The sequence below is a fragment of the Ursus maritimus genome, unplaced genomic scaffold, assembly GCF_017311325.1.
Source record: "Ursus maritimus isolate PB19 unplaced genomic scaffold, ASM1731132v1 scaffold_8, whole genome shotgun sequence".
NCBI lineage: Eukaryota > Metazoa > Chordata > Mammalia > Carnivora > Ursidae > Ursus > Ursus maritimus.
In genome coordinates, this window is record NW_024426996.1 from 6,001,043 (window position 1) to 6,023,091 (window position 22,049).

Sequence of the window (22,049 nt, forward strand, 5' to 3'; positions counted from 1 at the left end):
TAGATAGATAGATAGATAGATAGATAGATAGATAGATAGATAGATAGATATCAGTTTATTCTAAAATATATATATGGAAAGTCACAAGCTTTAGAATAGTTAAAAGCATCTTGACCAAAAAAATTAAGGGGAGATATGTTCTAAAAGAGACCCCAGAGAGTTCCCTTTGCCCTTCTACCAGACGAGGAAGAGTGAGAAGGCGAAATCACCATCTATGAACAAGGAAGAGGGCCCTCACCAGAACACAATAATGCTGGAACCTTTATCTTGGACTCCCCAGCCTCTAGGACTGTGAGAGATAAATTTTCGTTGTTTATACGCTATCTTGTCCATATTATTTTGTTATAACAGCTCAAATGAAGCAGGACATGAGAAAGAGAGAAGGCAGCCATCTGAAGGCCAAAGAGAGAGGCCTCAGAGGAGTTCAACCCTGCTGGCACCACGGTCATGTGCTTTCAGTCTCCAAAGCTAAGAAAAAATAAATTTCTGTTGTTTAAGCCACCCAGTCTTCGGTACTTTGTTACGCAGCCCTGGCAGACTAATACATCATATGGCTTAGCAATTTTACACTTGGTCATTTACCCCAGAGAATTACAAACTTCTGTTTATGCAAAAATCTGTGCATAGGTGTTCCTAGAATAAATAAATGCCAAAATCTCAAAGAATGAGTAACCCTGATTATAAATTGGGAGCACTCTAAATTCTTTATTTTCAATATTAATAGGCCTCCTCAAAGTCCTTCCATATTTTCTAATTTGATGACTAGCCCATTTTCCAGGCAGCCGTTTTAGAGCTCATACTTCACAGAGAGAAAACACCACCACCACCAAAAATCAGGAAGTAATTCCTTTGCTTTCTTGCCATTGAGTATGCAAGCATTCCTGCAGCTGACTACTTTCCTCCCCCTCACTTGTAGGATAGAAGTACCATTCCCACTCTTACCAATTTGCTCTTTGCAGAGCAAATGCAGAAAGCAGTGCTCTCCTTTCCTGTTATTAGTTGGCTTTCTACTAAATAAGGGCTTTCCTTCCCTACTCATTTATTTCTTTATTTGATTATTTATTGATTTCCTATGTATTCACCATTTCATTCATTCATGTATTCTAGTATCAGCTCATGGAATTTCATTTTATTCAATGACTTAAAATTAATTTCTATCACTTACTTGGTTAGTCAAATTTTCTTGGATTTGACCAATAAGAGTTCTCAAGATCAGTTCTGTGTCTTTTGATTTACTCATGTCATTCTTTAAGCACAAGTCATCCACAAGACATTCATGGCTCACGCTGAAATTTTTTCTGCCCCAGGTTTGAAAGCAAACTTTCTCTAAGAAGTTTGGGTTCTTTTTGATGAAACATGGTGTTTAGTAACCCAGATCCAGGCATCCAAGCATATTAAGTTCCTCTGCTTTAACGTTTCTTGACCCTCTTAGCAGACAGAGCTATGAAAATATGAATATCTTCATACACAGTTATGTATAAATATTAAGTGTATGTATCTATATATTTATATATGCCAACACTTATATCTATATTTGTTCAAGCCTAGAATACACAGAAATCAGTTACATAATTGCTAACTCCTATCATTGCAGAAAGTAAGCCTACCAGTCAGAATTCAATTTTTTAAGAGTATTCTTTAAGTAAAACTTACATAGAGTGAAATGTACAAATCAAAAGTGTACAATTTCATGAGTTTAATCAAACGTATCCACCTGTATAACTATGTAGAACTTTTATATTAGCCAGAGAACTTTTTTATCCCTTTCCCAGATATTCTTATCCCAAAGGCAACTGTTTTCTGATCATTTAAATCATTGATTAAGTATTCCTGATACAGAATTTCATATCAGTAAACTCATATGTAGGTACTCTTTCATGCCTGGCTTCCCTAGCTCAGTATAATGTTTCTGAGATTCATGAACATTTTTGTGTGTATCAGTAATTCTTTTTTTGCTTACTTATTTTTGTTGGCTGAATAGTATTCCACTGTATAAATATATCACTTTTACTTTAACCATCACATACTGATGAAAATTTGAGTTTTTTCCAAATTTGAGCCATTATAGATAAAATTGCTATGAACATTCTTAAACATTCATTTTCTTTGGTAACTGCATAGGAGTGAAATTAGTAGGCTAAAGTTTAGGTGCACATTTACTTTTGTAAGAAACTGACACAATCTTCCCTTTCCAAAGTGCTTGAGAATGTATTATATATGCACCAGCAATTTATGAGAGTTCCAGTTATTCCATATCTTCTCCAACATTTGTTGTTGTCAGTTTTTTCAGTGTTAATCATTTCCATGAGTGCATAGAAGTATGTTATTCTGGTTTTAATTTGCATTCCCCTGATTATGAATGATTAGATCATTGTTTCATGTGCTTATTGGCTATTTTTATATCTTCTTCTATAAAGTGTTTGTTCAAAATCTTGCCCATTTGTCTTGGGTAGTTCATCATTTTGTTACCGAGTTTTATAATTCCTTACATATGCTTAACACAAGTCCTTTATCAGATATCTATTTTGCAAATATTTTCTGCCACGCTGCCCTTTCACTTAATAAATGGTGTATTTGTTGAGAAGAACTCTTAATTTTAATGAATTATATTTTATATATATCATGCTTTTCTTTTCTTTTCTTTTTTCTTTTCTTTTCTTTTCTTTTTGAGAGACAGAGAGAAAGAGAGTAAGCAGAAGAAGGAGCAGAGGGAGAGAAAGAGAGAGAATCTTAGCAGATTCCACACTCAGCACAGATCCTGACATGAGACTCGATCTTACGACAGTGAGTTCATGACCTGAGCCAAAATCAAGAGTCAGATGCTTAACTGACAGAGTCACACAGGTGCCCCTGTATATTGTGTTTCCTAATTATTAATTTCAGTGTTTTATTAAATATTTGTCTATGCCTAATTATGTTTCTTCTAGAAACCTTATGTCTTTAACCATTTTTTTTAGGTTTATCTGTGCTCTCCAATTAATTTTTGCATGTGGTTTAAGTTAGAAATTGAGATTGATTTCTTTCACACATTTCCCAGTTTTTTCAACACCACTTTTCCCATTGAATTTTATTGGCATCCTTTACAATCAATTGACTACACAAGTGTGGTTTTATGTACTACTCCACTTTTCTATAAATACATTTTTCACATGTACCCACCCACCATAATTGTATCACCTGTTTAACAAATTACAGCTAAAATTCTTGAGTCTCTTGTCTGTATTTCCTATCACTACACCTTCACTTTTCACTCAATTCTTACCTCTCTGAAACCTGGCACTGCCTCCACTGCTCAGCTGAAACTTACTATACTAAGGTCACCAATGGCTTCTATATCATTATATCAAATAGACATTTTCAAGGCCTTAACATTCTTAGGCTTATTTTTTATTATTTTGATTTGACTACTTTCTCATTCTGAAAAGTACTCTTCTCTTGTCTTCTGTGACTTCACATTTTCCATTTTTTTCCACTCTGATCATTCCTTAGTCTGTTTTTCAGGCACCCCTCTCTCTGCCCAGAGTTTAAAGTTAATATTTTCTGTGTTCTTCTCTAAGCTTTTGTTTCTGTAAAATTCTCTATCTGAACACTTCTATGTCTCCGTTAACATCCATATACTGATGTATATAGAAACCTTCATCTCCAGCCCAAGTAACTCACCATGGTTTAGTCATGGATATTCAACTACATACTGGACTCTCTATATGACTCAGAGACAGCTCAAAATAGACATGATTAAAATTAAATTCATTATTTCCAACTTGTGCTTATCTACTGGTTTTCCTGTCTTTGTAACAAGACAAGAAATCCAATTTTTCTCTTCCTTTGTCTATCTTTGCTTTTACCAATTGCAACAATCTAAATGAAACAATGCCTATAATGCACTTGGCATAGTACCTGCTTTGTGAATGCAAAGTCAGCATCAGTCACTGTCATTTGGAACAGCAGAATAGCCTCCATGCTGATGAGCTGAAACTCCAGAACCAGAATGCCTGAGTTCCATTCCTGGCTCTTCCACTCACTAGTTAGTGAATTTGGACAAATTGTTTAATTTTTCTGTTGCTCAGTTTGATCACCTGAAATAAAGATTTTAATAGTACTTAATTCAGGTATTTCTGTGAGTATTAAATGGCTTAATAGAAATGAAAACACTTAGAATAGTATAGGAATATAAATTCCATCTAACTGTTAGCTATCGTGGTTATTACTATTATGGATATCATCCAAACTTTTGTGAAATTTGATGGGTACAGTTTGTAGATATCTAGCAAGTCCAGTTGCTTCTCCCCATTCCTTTAACCATTATTTTGGTCTACACGTCCATGCTTTTCTACCTGAATTACTATAATAACCTCTTACATTGTTCTCTTACCGTAGTCTTGACACCCTTCTCTCCGTTCCCTCTGCCCCCAAATTACACTTCCTAAACAAGTCATGATCCTTCCTTACCCTAGTTGATATCCTTTAGTGGCTTCCCTTTTCCCTTAATATAAGGTAAAAATTACTCAAAATTTTATAAAAAGCCACTCATGATCTTGCCTTTGCCTACTTTTCCAACCTCATTTCTTGCTATCTTTGAAATTCCACTCTGCATCCATATAAAAAACAAAAGACCTCATTCAGTTTCTTGAACATACCATTATATTATATTATAGATTTTGCACATTCTATTTCTTCTGTGTTGAATAATTCACCTCACATTTTTCTCAGCTTACTCTTACTCAACATTTAGGTCTGTATTTTAAACCATATTTTTTTCTGACACCAACCGTAGGCTCCCAGAGCAACATGTACTCCTCCCATTAGTGTATTTATCATATGGCAAGGCCGTATGCCTGTTTGCAGATTTCTCTCTGACACTAGAATGTAACCTTTATGAAGGATGCTATTTATCTTGTACTTTTTTTTAAATCCGAGCTCTTACTATAATAACTGGTACTTAGTGTGTGTTCGATGTAACTTGACTGACTGAATGAATATTTACAACTAAGGAAAGCAACTCAGCTAAAGCTGAAAAGAATCTGAAATATAACAAATAAAAAGAAGCGTTAATATAGTCATGCGAAGTATACTTATACAGTCTACTCTTTTATATAAGAAAAATAAATTTTAAAAAAGGAAAAGAAATAAATTGTTTTCTTAGAGAACCACCATCATTTGTTGAAGAAATGGTATGATTTGAGGGGTTAATTAGCAGAACTAATGGGATATATAGAGAGAGATAAGAGGAGATTTATTATATGTGATCATGGAGGCCAGGAAATCCCATGATCTGCTGTCTGTAAGCTAGAGAACCAGGAAAGCTGGTGGTGCAATGCAGTCCAAGACCGAAAGTCTGAGAACCAGGGGAGCTGGTAGTGTTAAGTCCCAGTCTGAGTCCAAAAGCCCAGAAGCCAGGATCATGGATCACCAACAGCAAGGGGAAACAGGTGCCCTGGGTCAAGCAGAGAGCAAATTCCCCCTTCTCTTTTGATTCCATTCAGACCCTCAAAGGCTTGGATGATGCTCACCTGGGTTGGTGCGAAGGCTCTTCTTTACTCAGTCTACTGATTCAAACGCTAACGTCTTCTGGAAACACCCTCACAGGGACATCTAGTAATTATGTCTTAACCACTATTGAAGCATCCCTTAGCCTAGTCAGGTTGACACAGAAAATTAACAATCATCAGGGGAAGTAATTATAATAGTTCTCATTTTTTAAGTGCTCATTTGTCCTAGATTTTGTGCTAAACATATTTTTTTTTCCTTTACAACCACCTGGTAACAGATAAAAAGACTAAAGCACAAGGTAATTAAGTAGTGGAACTTGAACTCAAACACAACTTTGGTCAATTGCAAGTCCGATAGTCTTAACCTCTATGATATAATCCACACCAGCATCCACTACACTCCTCACAATAGCAACTGATTATAGCTAGCAAACAGTCTGGAGCCAACCAGACTGAAAAAGTGATACTACTCCTTAACCAATATCCTGATGTCCTCCCTGCTTAATTCTATCCCATGCATAATTCATGCTGAAGAGTCAGACAGAATAGAATGGCAAGAAACTCTATTATATTTTTCATTTAATCATCAACCATGATAAATAAAGGAACTATTCATAAAGGTAGACACAAAAACTTTGCCAAGTATCAGAAAAAATACAATTTTGTCCATTCCAAAAATTGTTTACCTTCTTGAGAATTGGCAATTACTCCACAGACTTCTTAATCCTACCATCAAAATTTACAATCAGGTATTATATAAATGTATATGTATCTAAAATATGAAAAATCTATTGCATAATGCAGTTTCATTTAACTTTTCTGGTGACTGCTTTATGACAGTGAACTACATGGTCTAAAAATGTAATGTGACAAAGAATATATCTGCTTTCCATCTCAAGGACATTCTTGAAAATGAGATGTAATATTTCAAGAGTTTTATCCTTGTGAGTAAAATGTTAATAAATAGATAAATCTTTAACACTTGCCAAGTCATGAGTTGTATTCAGTGTAGCTAAAAGAAGAACATGATGTCTTAGGGGGCAGGACTAGAATGTAAAAATTTAAATGTTGTCACCACTCTAGAGGTTAGCCCAATCTGGAAAGTTATTCTTGGTCAAGTGTTGAAGGACATCACAATTGGAATAGGTTATTGATAATGATTCATTAGAACAAGTCAGACCAAATATGCCATTCGTACCAATGGAGCAATGTGAAATCTACATTGGAATTCTCTCCAGAATGACTTGGAGGAATAAAATGGCTGGCTGTAAGCCATTCTTCTGCTCATATACTTTCTCACACTATAAGACAGAGAATATCTCAGAAAATTGAGAAATTCACTTCTCTAGGCTTACTAATGGTTTATTTGAGGAAAAAAAAAATATTAAATAAATTTGTTATTCTTAGTTTTGAAAATAGTTTTGTCTAAAGTTGTATTAGTATTTGTATTAGTCTTCACATGGAATTTTAAAATGTTTTTGTAGTACTTGAATTGTATTTACTTGGTAATAATAACTATAAAAGTAGTAGATAATATTTATTTGTTAGGTATACTAAGTAATTTTCCTACATTTAATTCTCTAAAAAACTTTATGAAGCAGATACTATTATCATAATCATAATAAGATATTTACCTATATGACATCTCCATAATAATACCATGACACAATTCTATTTTCATAGCCAGTGTTTCAAAGATAATCAAACTAGGTCAAGAATGATTAAATAACTCGCAGTAAGACTCACAGAAAACAGTGAAGTAAGACTCCAACCCAGGCTTGCCTGACCTTAGAACTTCTGCTCCTAATCACAGTACTTTCCATCACTTCATTCTGTATATTGTTTAAGCAGTGACATTTTCCAGGAAAATAATGATTATAAGAAAAACTAAGGGGCTGTACTATAGCCACTGCTTTATTCAGACAAACCAAAGCTCATGTATTTCTCCTATTTTGTTTGTAGGACCTCACTATTCAACACACACACACACAACACATATAATTTAGTTATTTCTAGAATGATAGTTATAAATCAAACCACCTCAAGTAAAATCCTCGTTTCCTGTAGTCACAACATAATATAATAAATACTGGAAGCTCAGCTTGAACCATTAAACATATTTAAATTGTCCCTCCAAAATAAATGAGATTAAATTAATACACAAATATCTGTTTTTAAAAACATTTAGAACAAACACTTAATATAATTACTACGACAAAATACTTCTGCATTGGCTGGACTGGTTCAGACTTCTTCAGAATAATACTTCATTGACGTTTGTTTTTAGGACACAACCCTTCTGATAAGTCTTGTTGCAAGCGTAAGCCTCTATTTTTCCAAAACCCAAGAGACCTTGTTTAAAATCAACATCATCTGTTTCAAATTTTTTTGTTTCTGATTTAGCAGATGTCAACATAGTTCTCTGCGAGTCTTTGAATGGTAAATATGAGGGTAGAAGTTATTTCTGTGAAGACACTTTGAATGATCTCTCCCATGAAAGTCAGCTGATTATTCACACCACCTTCTTGTTAACAGACATTTAGTTCACGTCATTATTCAATTATCTATCTTACAAATACTCAACATAGATACTCGTGGAGCGTCCACTGGATGCCATGCACTATTTTTATGCTGAAAATGTACGAAAAATCAGATGCATCCTTCTTTTTCAAAGGTTATATTGGTCATGGGAAGGGATTTGTAAATGTGACTGGATAATTTTGCTCTGAGGAGTTTTTAAGCGTCATCATTTCATGACTTCCTTTATATTCCTTTTGTCTGATGCTAAGATTATCCTCACTCATTTATAGAAACACACTTCTTAACAACTCCCCTATTTAAGGTTGCCAGAAGCTTTGCAGGGGTATATGAAATACAAAGAAACAAAGCTGGTGGGAGGCAGGATGGGATAACGAATATCTGAAAAAAATCGCTATATCATATACCTTTTACAGTTCCAACAGCTTGATCAAATTCTATCTGATGTCAGAGACATATTTACCATATCAAATTATTTAACTCTGTTTCAGACAATCTACAGTTTAGTAATCATATATAGCATCCGCATGTCATTGCAAAAGGTAAGGAGAGCAAGACATGTATATTCATCAGCAATAATTATTAGAGCAAAGATTAATTGCTACCAATAATAATTAGTCAAGTTGATAATTAATGACCAAAGTGTACCTACCACAGCATTAAAAAGGCAATTATGTTTCTCATTGCTACATCGCATCTGTATCATCTAGCGAATTACAATTGTAAATGATAATACATATTGAGGACTTTATTGCTGCATAATTAATTGAAGAAGTGTTCTTAAGCCATGATTCACCCACTGATTTTATTTAAAGAATATGATGTAAATAAAGGATGTAATGTAAATTTATTGCAGTAAATATACTATAGTAAAATTGAACTATACTATCTTATGTTAGGGAATTTATAGAAGTGTACTTTTATAATTTAATATATGTAGCTCTTATTCCAACCAGAATTCATACTTGAAAAGACTAGCAGAGAATAATTCCATGGGATCCAATTTTTTTCCCAAAAAACCAAATATGGTAGCAAGTACTATGTGAAAGGCAAGAACACTGAAAAAAGCAGTATTAATTAAACATAAAAATGATGTCACTTAAATAACTAATACAATCTTATAAAATATGTGAAAGTCAAGTATAAAAATAAAAAAAAAGCAATGATGTTTATATCTCTTATACCTTCAGAAATAGATATTTTACCAGGAAGAGGAAGAATCCTAATAAACTTCCTAATGGAAAGAGCATGATAAATATATGTTTTATTTGAAGTTGAAGATATTAAGAAGATAGATAATGAGCAAATGGAGCTAACAGAGAAGCTAACAGAGATAAGAAAATAAATAAGATCACAGAGCACCAATTTCTAAAAATATATAATCTAAATAGATTTCTGAAATCATGGAATGAGGACCTCTGTGACCTTGCTTTCCTACTGAAACAATGAAAATGTGAATGAAGTAATTAAAATCAACCATTTCATAACTCCAGAAATTAACGAAAGCCACAGAAGAAACTGAACATCATCTATGCAAAAAAAAAAAAAAAAAAGTTATTAAACCCCTGTAAGGCAGCATAGTCTGTGATATTTCTTACTTGGGGCTACGCCCATTCCCCTTCCCTCCCCAGATCAGTAATGTACCCAAAAGCCAGCAGTTTTGGAAATACTGGAGAGGTCTGACCTCTTCTGGAGCTCCCTTAAAAGCACCATCCCGGAGCACAGTCAATATTTTGTTTGAAATTGCAGCACTCTGAAAAATCTCTATCCCCAGGATGTTGTAGACATTTGATTTTTCTCAGAACTCCGCTCAGTGGAAAAAGACGGAGCCCCACAGCGTTACCAAAACAACAATATGTTGGCAATATCACAGCTGACTAAGGTTGAGGTTCAGTTGGAGCAAAAGAAAAAGAGGAAGCTTGGAACGGGGGGTGGGGAGCGGATTTAAAAAGAAATCCTGGAGAGCCAGATGACCACAGAGAACTTTAAAATGCTCCAAAATATTTAGGAGGATCCCAAAGGCTATGCCCAAGCCCAGGAAAGACAGGAGAAAGGCAAAGGTAGTAGTCATTTACATATGACTGACCTTAAAACTCTCCAGAAGCAAGGAGTAAAAGCCATGGATGTCTTCTACACCGCCTGATGCTTGGATGTGCCTTCTCACGCACAGGTTCCCTTGGAAAAGGTGAACCATATAATGGAATTTCATTTAAGGAAATTTTCTGGTGGCACACTGCTGGCATTTAAATTTTACTGATCTAGAGGTGACCCGTAGGAAGCAAAACTTAAAAACAAGTTGTTGAGTTTCTTTTTTTTTTTCAGTGTGCTCAGGGCTACACACAGCCAGAAATACAGGAACAATAGAATTAGTCCAAGAAGATCATGAAACAAACAAGCAGATGTAAGAAAAACAATAATAATCTCAAAAATCTGAGCAGTAACAACAAATCTTGGGAATAGGGGCCTTGATACCCAACTACGTGTCTAAATGACTACATGTCTAAAGCAGTCAATGAATGTAAAGACAGAGGTGTCTCGCAAAATAAAAAAAAATATCAATAAAGAAATAGAAATTATTAAAATACTAATTATGGACTTGAAAACAATCAATGACATGAAAACTGCTCAAGTATCTCAACTAGAGATTTAAGCTGACAGAAGAAACAATCAACAAACTTGAGGACAGGTCAATAGATATAATCCAGTTTGAGGAACAGAATGGGAAAATGGATAAAGAAAGTGAACAGAACCTCAGAAAATACTGGGACACCATCAAGTGTGCTAACATAAACATAATGGAATTTCCAAAAGAGAGAAGAGAGGGAAAGGGGTAAAAACAATATTTGAAAAACAATGGCTGAAAACTGGAAATTTTCAAAATATTAACCTACATGTCTAAGACGATCAACAAACTTCAAGTAGAATAAGCTCAGAGACCAACACATAGACAGATCAGAGTCAAATTGATGAAAATCAAAGACAAAAAATATCTTGAAAAGGGTAGGAGTAAAACAACTTTATCATTTAGAAGGGATCCTCAATAAGAATAATGAATGCCTTCTCATGAGAAATCATAGAGGTCACAAGACAGTGAGATGACATCTCCAAAGTGGTGAAATTCTACCAAGAATTTTATATCTAGCAAAACTCTCCTTCAAAAATGAATGGGAGATTAAGATATACCCATATATTTTATAAAAGGAGGGGGATAATTTGTTACTAGAAAACCTGCTCTACAAAAATATTGTGAAGGAACTTCCTCAACTTGACAGAGGGAATGCATGAAATCCTACATGTAATATGATTCCTAATGGAGAAAAATGGATGTTTTCCCCTAAGATCAGGAAAAAGACAAGAATGTCTACTCCTACCACTTCTATTCAGCCTTGTACTGGAGTTTCTTTTCTTTTTTTTTTTTTTTTAAAGATTTTATTTATTTGACAGAGACAGCCAGCGAGCAAGAGAGAACACAAGCAGGGGGAGTGGGAGAGGAAGAAGCAGGCTCCTAGCGGAGGAGCCTGATGTGGGGCTCGATCCCAGAATGCTGGGATCACGCCCTGAGCCGAAGGCAGATGCTGAACGACTGTGCCACCCAGGCGCCCCTGTACTGGAGTTTCTAACAAATGTAATTAGGAAAGAAAAATAAAAGATTAAGACCAAGATAAGGAAGAAAAATTATATTTACAAATGTCATGATTTTATATAGAGAAAATCCTACAGAACCCACTAAAAATATAAGACAAATAAGTTCGGCAGTGTGGCAGGGTATGAGATCACTATGTAGGAGTCAATTATATTTCTATATAGTAGCAATAAGCAATTCAAAAATGAAATCAAGAAAGCCATTCCATTTACAAAGTATCAAAAAATTACAAAATTGTAAATTTAATAAAAGAAGCACAGTATGTACACTGATAACAAAATATGATTTTTAAAAATGAATGATTTAAGTGTAAAGGCATCACATGTTCATGAATTAGAAGACTTAATATTGCTTACATAGCAATGCTCCCTGAATTGAGCTCCATAATCAGTGCAATTTGTATTGAACTCCTAAATTGCTCTTTTTTTTTTTTTTAGGAATTGACAGCCTCACCCTAAAATCCATATGAAAATGTAAGAAGCCCAAAATAGCCAGAATAATCTTTCAAAAGAAGAATAGAGTTGGAAGGTTTATACTTCTCAATTTTTAAACTTACTACAACCTATAGTAATCAAGACAGTATCCTAATGGCATGAAGATAAGCATATGGGAAAATGGAATAGAATCAACTAATGAATCATCGAACTTTACGTTGGAAACTGGGGATGTACTGTATGGTGACTAACATAATATAATAAAAAATCATTTAAAAAAAAAAAAGAATTGAGAGTTCCAAAGTGAACCCTCACATTTTTGGTTAATTGATTTTCAGCAAGGTTACCAAGACAATTTAGTTGCTAAGGAATGTTCTTTTCAACAAATATTTCTGTGAAAATTGGATATCCACACGGCAATATAATGATTTTGGCCCCTACCTTACACCATACACCAAAAATGAAAGAACTAAATGTAAGAGCTGAATGGAAGAGCTAAAATGTAAGAGTTAAAACTATGGAAGTCTTAGGGAAAAAATACGAGAATAAATCTTCATTATCTTAAGTTAGGTAAAACATTCTTAGGTATGGCATCAAAAGCAAAAGTGACAAATGAAAAAGGTAAATTGAACCTCATTAAAATTAAAAATTTTGAGCTTCAAAGACCACCATCCAGAAAGTCAGAAAACAACTCACAGAATGGGAGAAAATATCTGTAAATCATATATATGACAAGGGACTTGTATTAGGAGTATATAAAGAACTCACAACTCAATAAAAAAGGACAGTCCAACTGAAAAATAAGAAACACATTTGAATAAACACTTCTCCAGAAAAGGTAGAGAAATAACCAAAAGCACATGAAAAGATCCCCAGTTAGTTATAAATCCAAATCAAACTCACCAGTAAGAAACCATTTCACACCCAGTAGGATGACTAGAATCACAGAGGCAGGGAATAAGTGTTGGTGAGAATTTAGAGAAATGGAACCCTTATACACTACTGATGGGAATGTAAAATGGTCCGACAGTCTTGGAAAACTGTTTGGCAGTTTCTCAAAAGATTAACCAAGGATACAATGTAACCTTGCAATTCCACTCCTAGGCATATATCCAGGAGAACTGAAAACATATATACACATAAAAACCAGTACGTGAATCTTCCTACCTAGCAGCATTATTCGTGATAGCCCCAAATTGGAAAAAAACGATTATTCATTGGGGAATGGATTAACAATATGTGGTATATCCACACAATGGAATATTATTCAGCAAATTAAAAGATATGAATTAGTGATGAATGCTTTACATGGATGAGCCTTGAAAATATTATCCTAATTGAAAGAATCCAATCACAAAAGGCCACATATTATAATGGTTACATTTCTACAAAAGGTCCAAAGTAGTCAAATCTATAGGTAGAAAGTTAGATAATTTGTGGTCTCGAGCTGGGGGTTGAAGGAGGGGCTGAAAATAAAAGTGACACCAATAAGTGGGGAATTGAAGGGAGTGGGCGTGAAGAAAATTTCCTAATATTATATTGTACTGATGGTTGCACGAGTCTGTAAATATACTAAAATTCAGTGAACTAGTTACTTTAAATTATTTGATTTTATGTTACATAAGTTATATCTCAACAATGCTGTTAAAAAAAAAAACCAATCCCCCCCAAAAAGGAAGAAAAATGTTATATAAAAACATAGAGGAGCGATTTTAAAATGCTGAATGTGTTTTTAAAATGAATTAAAGAGTAATCAATAATGTGGCACAACACAAACCATTTTTCAGCATGAAAACTCGTATGGTCACCCATTAGTCCAATTTGTTACATTTTGTCACTTAAAGTAATTGAGAGAACATAGAGAATATGCAGAATACATTCAGAAGGAGAACATACAGAAAGTCCAAAAACATGCCACTAAGAAAGAGACAATACCAATAGCAATTTGGCTTAGAAGAAAGTCCATTTGGTATCTGGTGTTTGGCATTTTACAGAAGAAATTCATGTGAGGAAACTCTGATTGCTTTTGTGTATTACACGTTGGTAAAATGCTGAGTGGTGAAGTTTTCACACCTATGGCTCTTTCTTTTCAGAAATAAATAGACCCAAATTCGCATTTCCATCATCCTTGTGATGGAGGTAGCCCTCTGACAATTTGATTGAGTTCAGGACCATAAAGGACAAAGGGAAGAAAACCCGAGAAATGAAAGCCTTTTTAGCTCCTAAGAATCATTATCTAAGTTCAGTATTAGGTCTCTAGACATTGTGATAAGCCACCAATGATCCATTAAGAATGGGCAAGCACTGGCCTTAGTATGCATAGATGATTTCTAGCTCAATTTAGTTTCAGGCTATATTAGAATACTGCATATCTAGCTTTATGACAAATTCCTTCAGCTTTTGTAGTGTTTCCCGAAGAGTTTTCGATGAACAGCAAGGTCAAGTTGAAAGTAGCCTTGCAATGAGAAATATAAGCAGGACAAACAGGAGGACATGTAGTTAAATTTGAATTTGAAATCAGCTGGTTTATATCCCCTGCTTGTGTCATTTACTCTCTCCTCACTCTTGAATCAGCTTTAGAGCTCGGTTCTGTAAATTCTTCCTTGTGCAAAAGATTAAAATAATAAATTCATTCAATTTCCATTACATTAAATGACCTTAAATCCTTTTTCCAACCTCTTACTGTCAATATACACCTGGATTCATTCATCATGTTGCCTAATATATTATGAAAATAACTGAGTTACAGACTTTTACAGAAATCAATTCTATATTCACATCATTTTGTGGTGATAACAAAGCAAGATAAGACATGCTTCTAATTCACAGTGCAACAATACACCAAAGAGAAATCTGTTAATGGACACCCAAGTGTTCCCCAAATATAAATGATGATGAAAATAATAATAGCTAACATTTATTGGGCATTTACTGTACGTCATGCATTATCATAAGCACTTTATAAATATGAGTTAATCTTATAATAACCTTAGAAATTAAGACGATATATAAATCAGGAACTGAGGCATACAGAGTTTCATTAAATTGTGTACGTTACGCAGTGTGTTACAAAGGCAGGATCCTAACTAGTGGTTAGGCTTGAGAGCCTGAGTTCTTTTTTTTTTTTTTTTAAAGATTTTATTTATGTGACAGAGAGACAGCCAGTGAGAGAGGGAACACAGCAGGGGGAGTGGGAGAGGAAGAAGCAGGCTCCTAGCGGCGGAGCCCGACGTGGGACTCGATCCCGGTACGCCAGGATCACGCCCTGAGCCGAAGGCAGACGCTTTAACGACTGCGCTACCCAGGCGCCCCGAGAGCCTGAGTTCTTAACCGCTATATCTAGTCCTGTGTAATAAGAGCAGATGGTGTTGATTTCAATAGACTAATGTTCATCTATTTTTAAAAATATATCAGTTGCAAATAGCTAAAGGTCATTCTATGTCATTTGCATTTTCCTAGAGTCGTTGCAGACTGACATATTTAAATTTATATGCAATTGAAAAAATCAAATTTGGGTAATTTAGTTACTTAGTAGAAACAAGGGGAAAAAGAGTTATGGTTGTTAAAGCAGCTAATGGCGAATAAAGAAATTTAACTTTTATCTATGCCTCTCTAGACTTCAGTTTTCTCATCTATAATGAGAGAGCTGGAAGATTTGACTCCAAATACTCTTTAGAATACAATAGCTATAAAGTTGTTACTTCAATATCTTATATTCACATCTTTGCCTACTTGTCCAAGAGGCTGTTTATTTTTTTTTTTTACACATTTATAATAGCACTTAATATACTAAAAAATAGAATTTATTCTTTGGAGTACATGTTAAATATATTTATTTCCTATTTTATTATTTCTCTTTTCTATTTTGTGCTCTTTTGTCATTTAGAAATTTAAATGATTTTATGTAGTCACTACATTATTTATTTTCTTTAACTTGCCTGATTTTTCTCTGTTATATTTCAACAGATGCTTCAAAATAAAATATAAAAATAGGTTACCCAGTCTTTTCTTTCACTTTATGAACTGAATTTTTTTAAGATTTTATTTTATTTATTTGACAGAAAGAGAGACAGCCAGTGAGAGAGAGAACACAAGCAGAGGGAGTGGGAGAGGAAGAAGCAGGCTCCCAGTGGAGGAGCCTGATGTGGGGCTCGATCCCAGAACCCCGGGATCACGCCCTGAGCCGAAGGTAGACGCTTAACGACTGAACCACCCAGGCGCCCCTATGAACTGAATTTTTAAAAATTTCTTGATCTTTTATCCACTCAGATTTTTTAATATAAAATATAAGTTAATTATAAGTCAACCTTTACTCAAATAGCTAGTCAGTTATCCCAATCCCAATGTCACTTATTCAAGTTTCTACCTCTTTCCCAATTGATTACCTATGAAGGGAACACAACCTTGATTGTACATTAAATTCCCAAATGAGTTGAGGTCATTTTATAAAGTCTTCTGTCCCATGGAACTGTCCATCTATGCCTGCAGCAGCATCAGATTGACCAATAAATGTATGGAAATATTCTGAAGCTCGCTAATGGTAAAAAATTCAGAGACAATGAGCTTTTCCTAAGCTTATCAGACACAGATTTGCACTTTTAAAAGTACCAGTATTGATCAGAGTGACAAAATCAGTCACCAGAACCTTTGGTGGAAATACTAATTGTGCAACCAGGAAGCATCTGTAGTTCAAATGTGCACACTCTTTAACCTCACACACCGATTCTCGATGTGTGGTGGGAGGTCCCCAAGATCCATCCAGGGAATTTGTGAGGCCAAGATCCTTGTCGTCATAACACTAAGACATCATTTGCCTGTATAAATATTTCACTGTGTAAATATTTACATTGGTTGTTTAAAAGCAAATATGGGCAAAACTGTTGTCACCTGAGTCAGAACAAAGGCAGTGGCAACAAATTACATCAGTAGTCTTTATTTTTCTCCATCATGTACACATAATAGTTTCACCCATAATATCTCAAAAAAATTAACTTTATTAAAACTCTACTCGAGTGTATGATTATTATAACATTTTCTATAATGAACTATGAAGTACACATTAAGCACTCTATTGCCTACTGAAGTATGATGATTGTCTTGAAGAAAAAGCTCTGATTTTAGTTGAACTGGCATCTTATTCCATGGAACATTATCTTCACTAGAAAAAATGATTGACAGACAAACTATGGTTATTCAGACCTGAATATCTGGAAAATACATTTTCTAAAACGAACAAAGTGATTCTGTCACTTCAGAGAAAACAACTGACCTGGCACTACTCATTGCCAATGATAAAATCTGAGCTTTCAAGCAAAAATTAGAATTTTGAAAAATTATATGCATCACTGATTTTGACAGCTTCCCAAAACCTAAAGAGTTTTCTATGGTGATATTAACAAACATGATTTCTTTTTCCTATTATATAACAAAATGTGTCAACACTTGAAAATCCTTAATAACTTAGGGAAATAGTATTTTAAAAATGATCCATGCATCGGTAAAAGGACCATTCAAAATGCAGAATGCAAAATAGATTTTAATGTAACAGTATGAAAAATTAACTTTGTTTCAGATTACACATTGCAACCAATCTTCAAGAAACTTCCATTTGTCAAGTTTTGACATAGCATCAAGAAAGAATATCCACAGTTTTCTGTAAAGGCTACTAAAATATTCCTCTCTTTTCCAACTTCCCATGCATGTGAAGCAAAATTTTCTTTATCCACTTCACCAACATTACATCAAATGCTGAAGCAGATGTCAGAGCTCAGCTGTCTTCTACTAAGTCAGATGTTAAAAAGATTTGCAAATACTTAAATTATGCCACTCTTCTCACTATTTTTTTTGTTTTGAAAAATATATTTATTTTTTATAAAAATATGTTAACATACATCCATTGGGTATTATTTCAAATAAACTAATAAATACTTTGAAAATTTCTGGGTATTTTTTGAAAATTTCTGTTTTAATTTTTAGAGCAGCAGCCTCTGATAGACATGGCCTATATTTTTAAAAAGTTCTTGCGTCCATCAATAACTTCTAAAAATATAAAGCAGTCCTTATACCAGAAAGTTTGAGAACTGCTGACTTTGATAATCTACTAATAAAAAATCATCTCTCAGGGCGCCTGGGTGGCTCAGTCAGTTAAGCGTCTGCCTTCGGCTAAGGTCATGACCCCAAGGTCCTGGGATCGAGCCCCACATCAGGTTCCTTCCTCAATAGGGAGCCTGCTTCTCCCTCTCTCTCTGCCTGCTGCTTCCCCCACTTGTGCTCTCTCTCTTTCTCTCTCTCTCTGTCAAATAAATAAATGAAATCTTTAAAAAAATTTAAAAAATCATCTTGAGTAAGTACGCAAAATTATTAATGAACTAATAACCTCTAGATATTTCACATTCTTTCCTTTTCTCAATGGAAGTTTCTAATTGAGGTTATTCTAATCCAACTCCATAGTTCCATACTGGGAGAAGATATCTTCTCTTTTGGTTGATAAACTACAATCAGAAGATACCTTATGATGGGAGGTGAATATATTACACATGCAGGGACATTGTGACAAAGGGTAGACTAGTGGCAGAAGGCACCAGTTGTCACCCAATATCTGTTGTCATCTTCTCAGTAATAGACCCCATGAATTTAACCTGGGCAAATGAGCTGCTAAAGATATATTATTTGCTAGTATTTTTCTTCAGCTACATGTGACCAGTAGAATGTAAGCAATATGGTAACACAACTCCTGTGAAGACCGGCATGTGAATGTGATGTCTAGAACTGGAATAGATATTTTGCAAGACAAGGTGAAGCCACACATTACAGATGGTAGAACACAGAAGGAGCTTGGTCCCTATGGATAATAGAGCCATCATATTAGTCATAGCCTGCCAATAACTTTGTGAGAGTGAAAAAATTTCTATCTTGAAAAAGCTATCACAATTTGAGATTTTCTGTTACTCATAAATGAACCTAATTTTAACTGAGAAGTGACTCAGCAGTACTGCTAGGCATATAGGACTCTATTTTATCTACATACTTTTTCTCTTTTTCTAGTGTCAATGATTTTCCTTCAGCATTACCAATGGAGGTTTTCAAGATAGAAGATCATTACTGAAGTTGGCGTCTCCAGTTTCCTTACCAAATACCCTTGGTAATCCTATTTCTATAGCACATGCCCACATAAAGCTACTGATATTCTCATATTTTTTTGACTTACTGGAAGATTTCAGAGCTAGTTCACACTCTAATTTACACACACACACACACACACACACACACACACACACACACACCTTTATTTTGCTTGTTTCAACGAGCCAAAATACTTTTTGTTTATAAATTAATAATTACTCTATCAGTAACTAAATTAAGATTACTAGCACAGAAAATGAGCTAGGTAAATCTTCCCATCATTGAACTATAAAATGTTGGGATTAGAAGATGTCTTAGTAAACATCCAATTCAACTCATTCTTCTTTATAGATAAAGATGTTTAGCACCACAAGGAAAATTTACTTTAAACAAATTATTTATAAAGCAGGGACATATAAAAGCACATATTATTAACTGTCTAGCACATTCATTATAACCAATAAGACCCACTTCATCAACCTGGGATATTATAAGTGGATAGCATATCCTTTCTTTCTTTGTTTAATGACTGAAGCCCCTATTGCTTTTATTAGCAGGAAGGCCCTCAGCCTTCCTCCCAGATTGCTGTAGAACTCTGTGATCATATTTGCTTCAGAGAGGTAGTGAGAAGTTGGAGAACTTGATCAACTCGCCCAACCGGGTCACTTTCTTCTCTCTTTGACACACAGATTCTTCCTTGGACACATAGCATTTATTTTATGTCATGCAGGTGCTTCAGTAATATGTTTATCTAAAAACACTGTGAAATTAGTGGAAAATCACATTTTAAAATGCAAAATTCATGCTATGCTTAGTAAAATGTAAGACTTTCACTTTGTTAAAATAAATAAGAATTTATTTTTATTTAGTGCAAACATAGTACTTTGATTTCTCTTTTAAGAATTAGATAAGAATAATTTAGGTAGTGCTTTAAAGCTGACTTTAGGAATCTTTAGAGCCTTCTGGGATCTATCTTATCTAACCTCCCTAAATGATGTCTTTCTAAGAGATTGCTTTACAGAAAAACTTACTTATGCACACAATCTTTTCAGTAGATGGCAATTATACTTTAATTTAATTCATTGTATCTCTGCCCACTGCATTGATCTTTTGTCTATTTCTGTGCAAGTTAACTTATTTTGATATTTTATGTCATGAATCACTGTAGAAATTTAATTAAATTGATATATTAACTGTGCTGTAATTGCCACTGAAGTATTGTAAATGTCAGGCCACTCTGCTCCCATCCCAGATCAGGACTGCAAATAAGATACTGCAACTCAGATTCTTTTCTTTATCAAGAGATGTACACAAAAATAAATAACACAAATATCTATTTTGGCCCAGGATCTGTAGCTCGAATTTTACCTTTCAAATAGATATGATAAAAGCTTTCACAGAATATTTGATTAATTACCTGCAATTATTTGTTTCAAATTTTTCTAATAGTCCCATGTTCAATACTCCTCTGTGTTCATGATCTGATCATGGATAAATTGGCTGTCAATATTAATGCTATTTGCTTTTTTAGACAATGATTTATTCAGCTTCTTTTAAAAACATAAGTTACTTTCATCTCAGTTTTCACTGAGATTATTTTAAAAATCTCTCCTGTTAATTTACTTTAAGAAATTCCATGCTACATGTTACCAATATAAAATTCTTATAAAAATAAAATGCCCAATTTAGCAAATTCATCATCTGAACACACAGGAATGATAATTACACACTTGGAGGTATTTATCAATGTGGCAGCACAGACTATTATGGAGCTAACTGGGCCAGAGTATTTAAGATAATTAAACTTGCATTTAAGAAAAGAGAGCACTTCCCACAATATTGATACTGAGACTGAAACAGTAACATTTACCTTACAGAGTAAATGTAAGTTAAAATATTTTGAATGTTTAATATTTTTCTTTATTCAAAATTCATACTATTGCATGCAACCAAATACCGAAGTGAAATCAGATTAGATGGTGAGTCATAATTAGTTTGAATCAACTACCTATACAAAGGGTCAGAATTATTTATCATTCCATCCAAAATTAACATAATCCCTTCCTAAAACAGATGGGATATAAGCATTAATTTATATAAAGCTTTAATTAATTTTGAATATTTTAAAACCATTTAATATCCTAAAATTCTAGATAGTTGGCATTTTCCTCTTCACCTTCGTAACAGTTTTTATTAATTTGATGATGTTGCCTCTATCTTAACACCCAAAACAATGTAAGGTATAGTGTCGTATATAAATATTGGGGCATGTTAATTAAATACTGGATTAATGAATAAATACTAAAACACATTTTTGATTTGAAGTTCTATAAGAAAGTTTACTTTTTAAATGTAGAAATCAATTTATTTTTAAAGTAATTCTAGAATTCCTTTGGTAATTTTTAATAAACTTCATAGTTTAGACAGTCTCAGATTTACAGAAAAAATGCAAAGATGGTGTAGAAAGTTTCCATATACCTCATCACCCAACTTCCCTTATTGTTAATATCTTCCATTGACATGGTACACAATTAATAAATCAATACAGACATATTAATATGCATTTTTAATATCTTACATTACTATGCTCGCAATAAATCATACGGAAACATTATTAACTCATGTTTATACTTTATTCGGATTTCCTTAGTTTTTACAGCACTTTCCTGTTTCCGGATCACATCGAGAATACCATATTACTAGCCATCCTGTTTCTGTAATCTCCTCTTGGCAGGTTCTCTGATATTCCTTGTTTTGGATCACCCTGATAGGTTTGAGGAGTACTAATCAGCCATTTTGTGTAATCCCTTAATAGGTATTTAA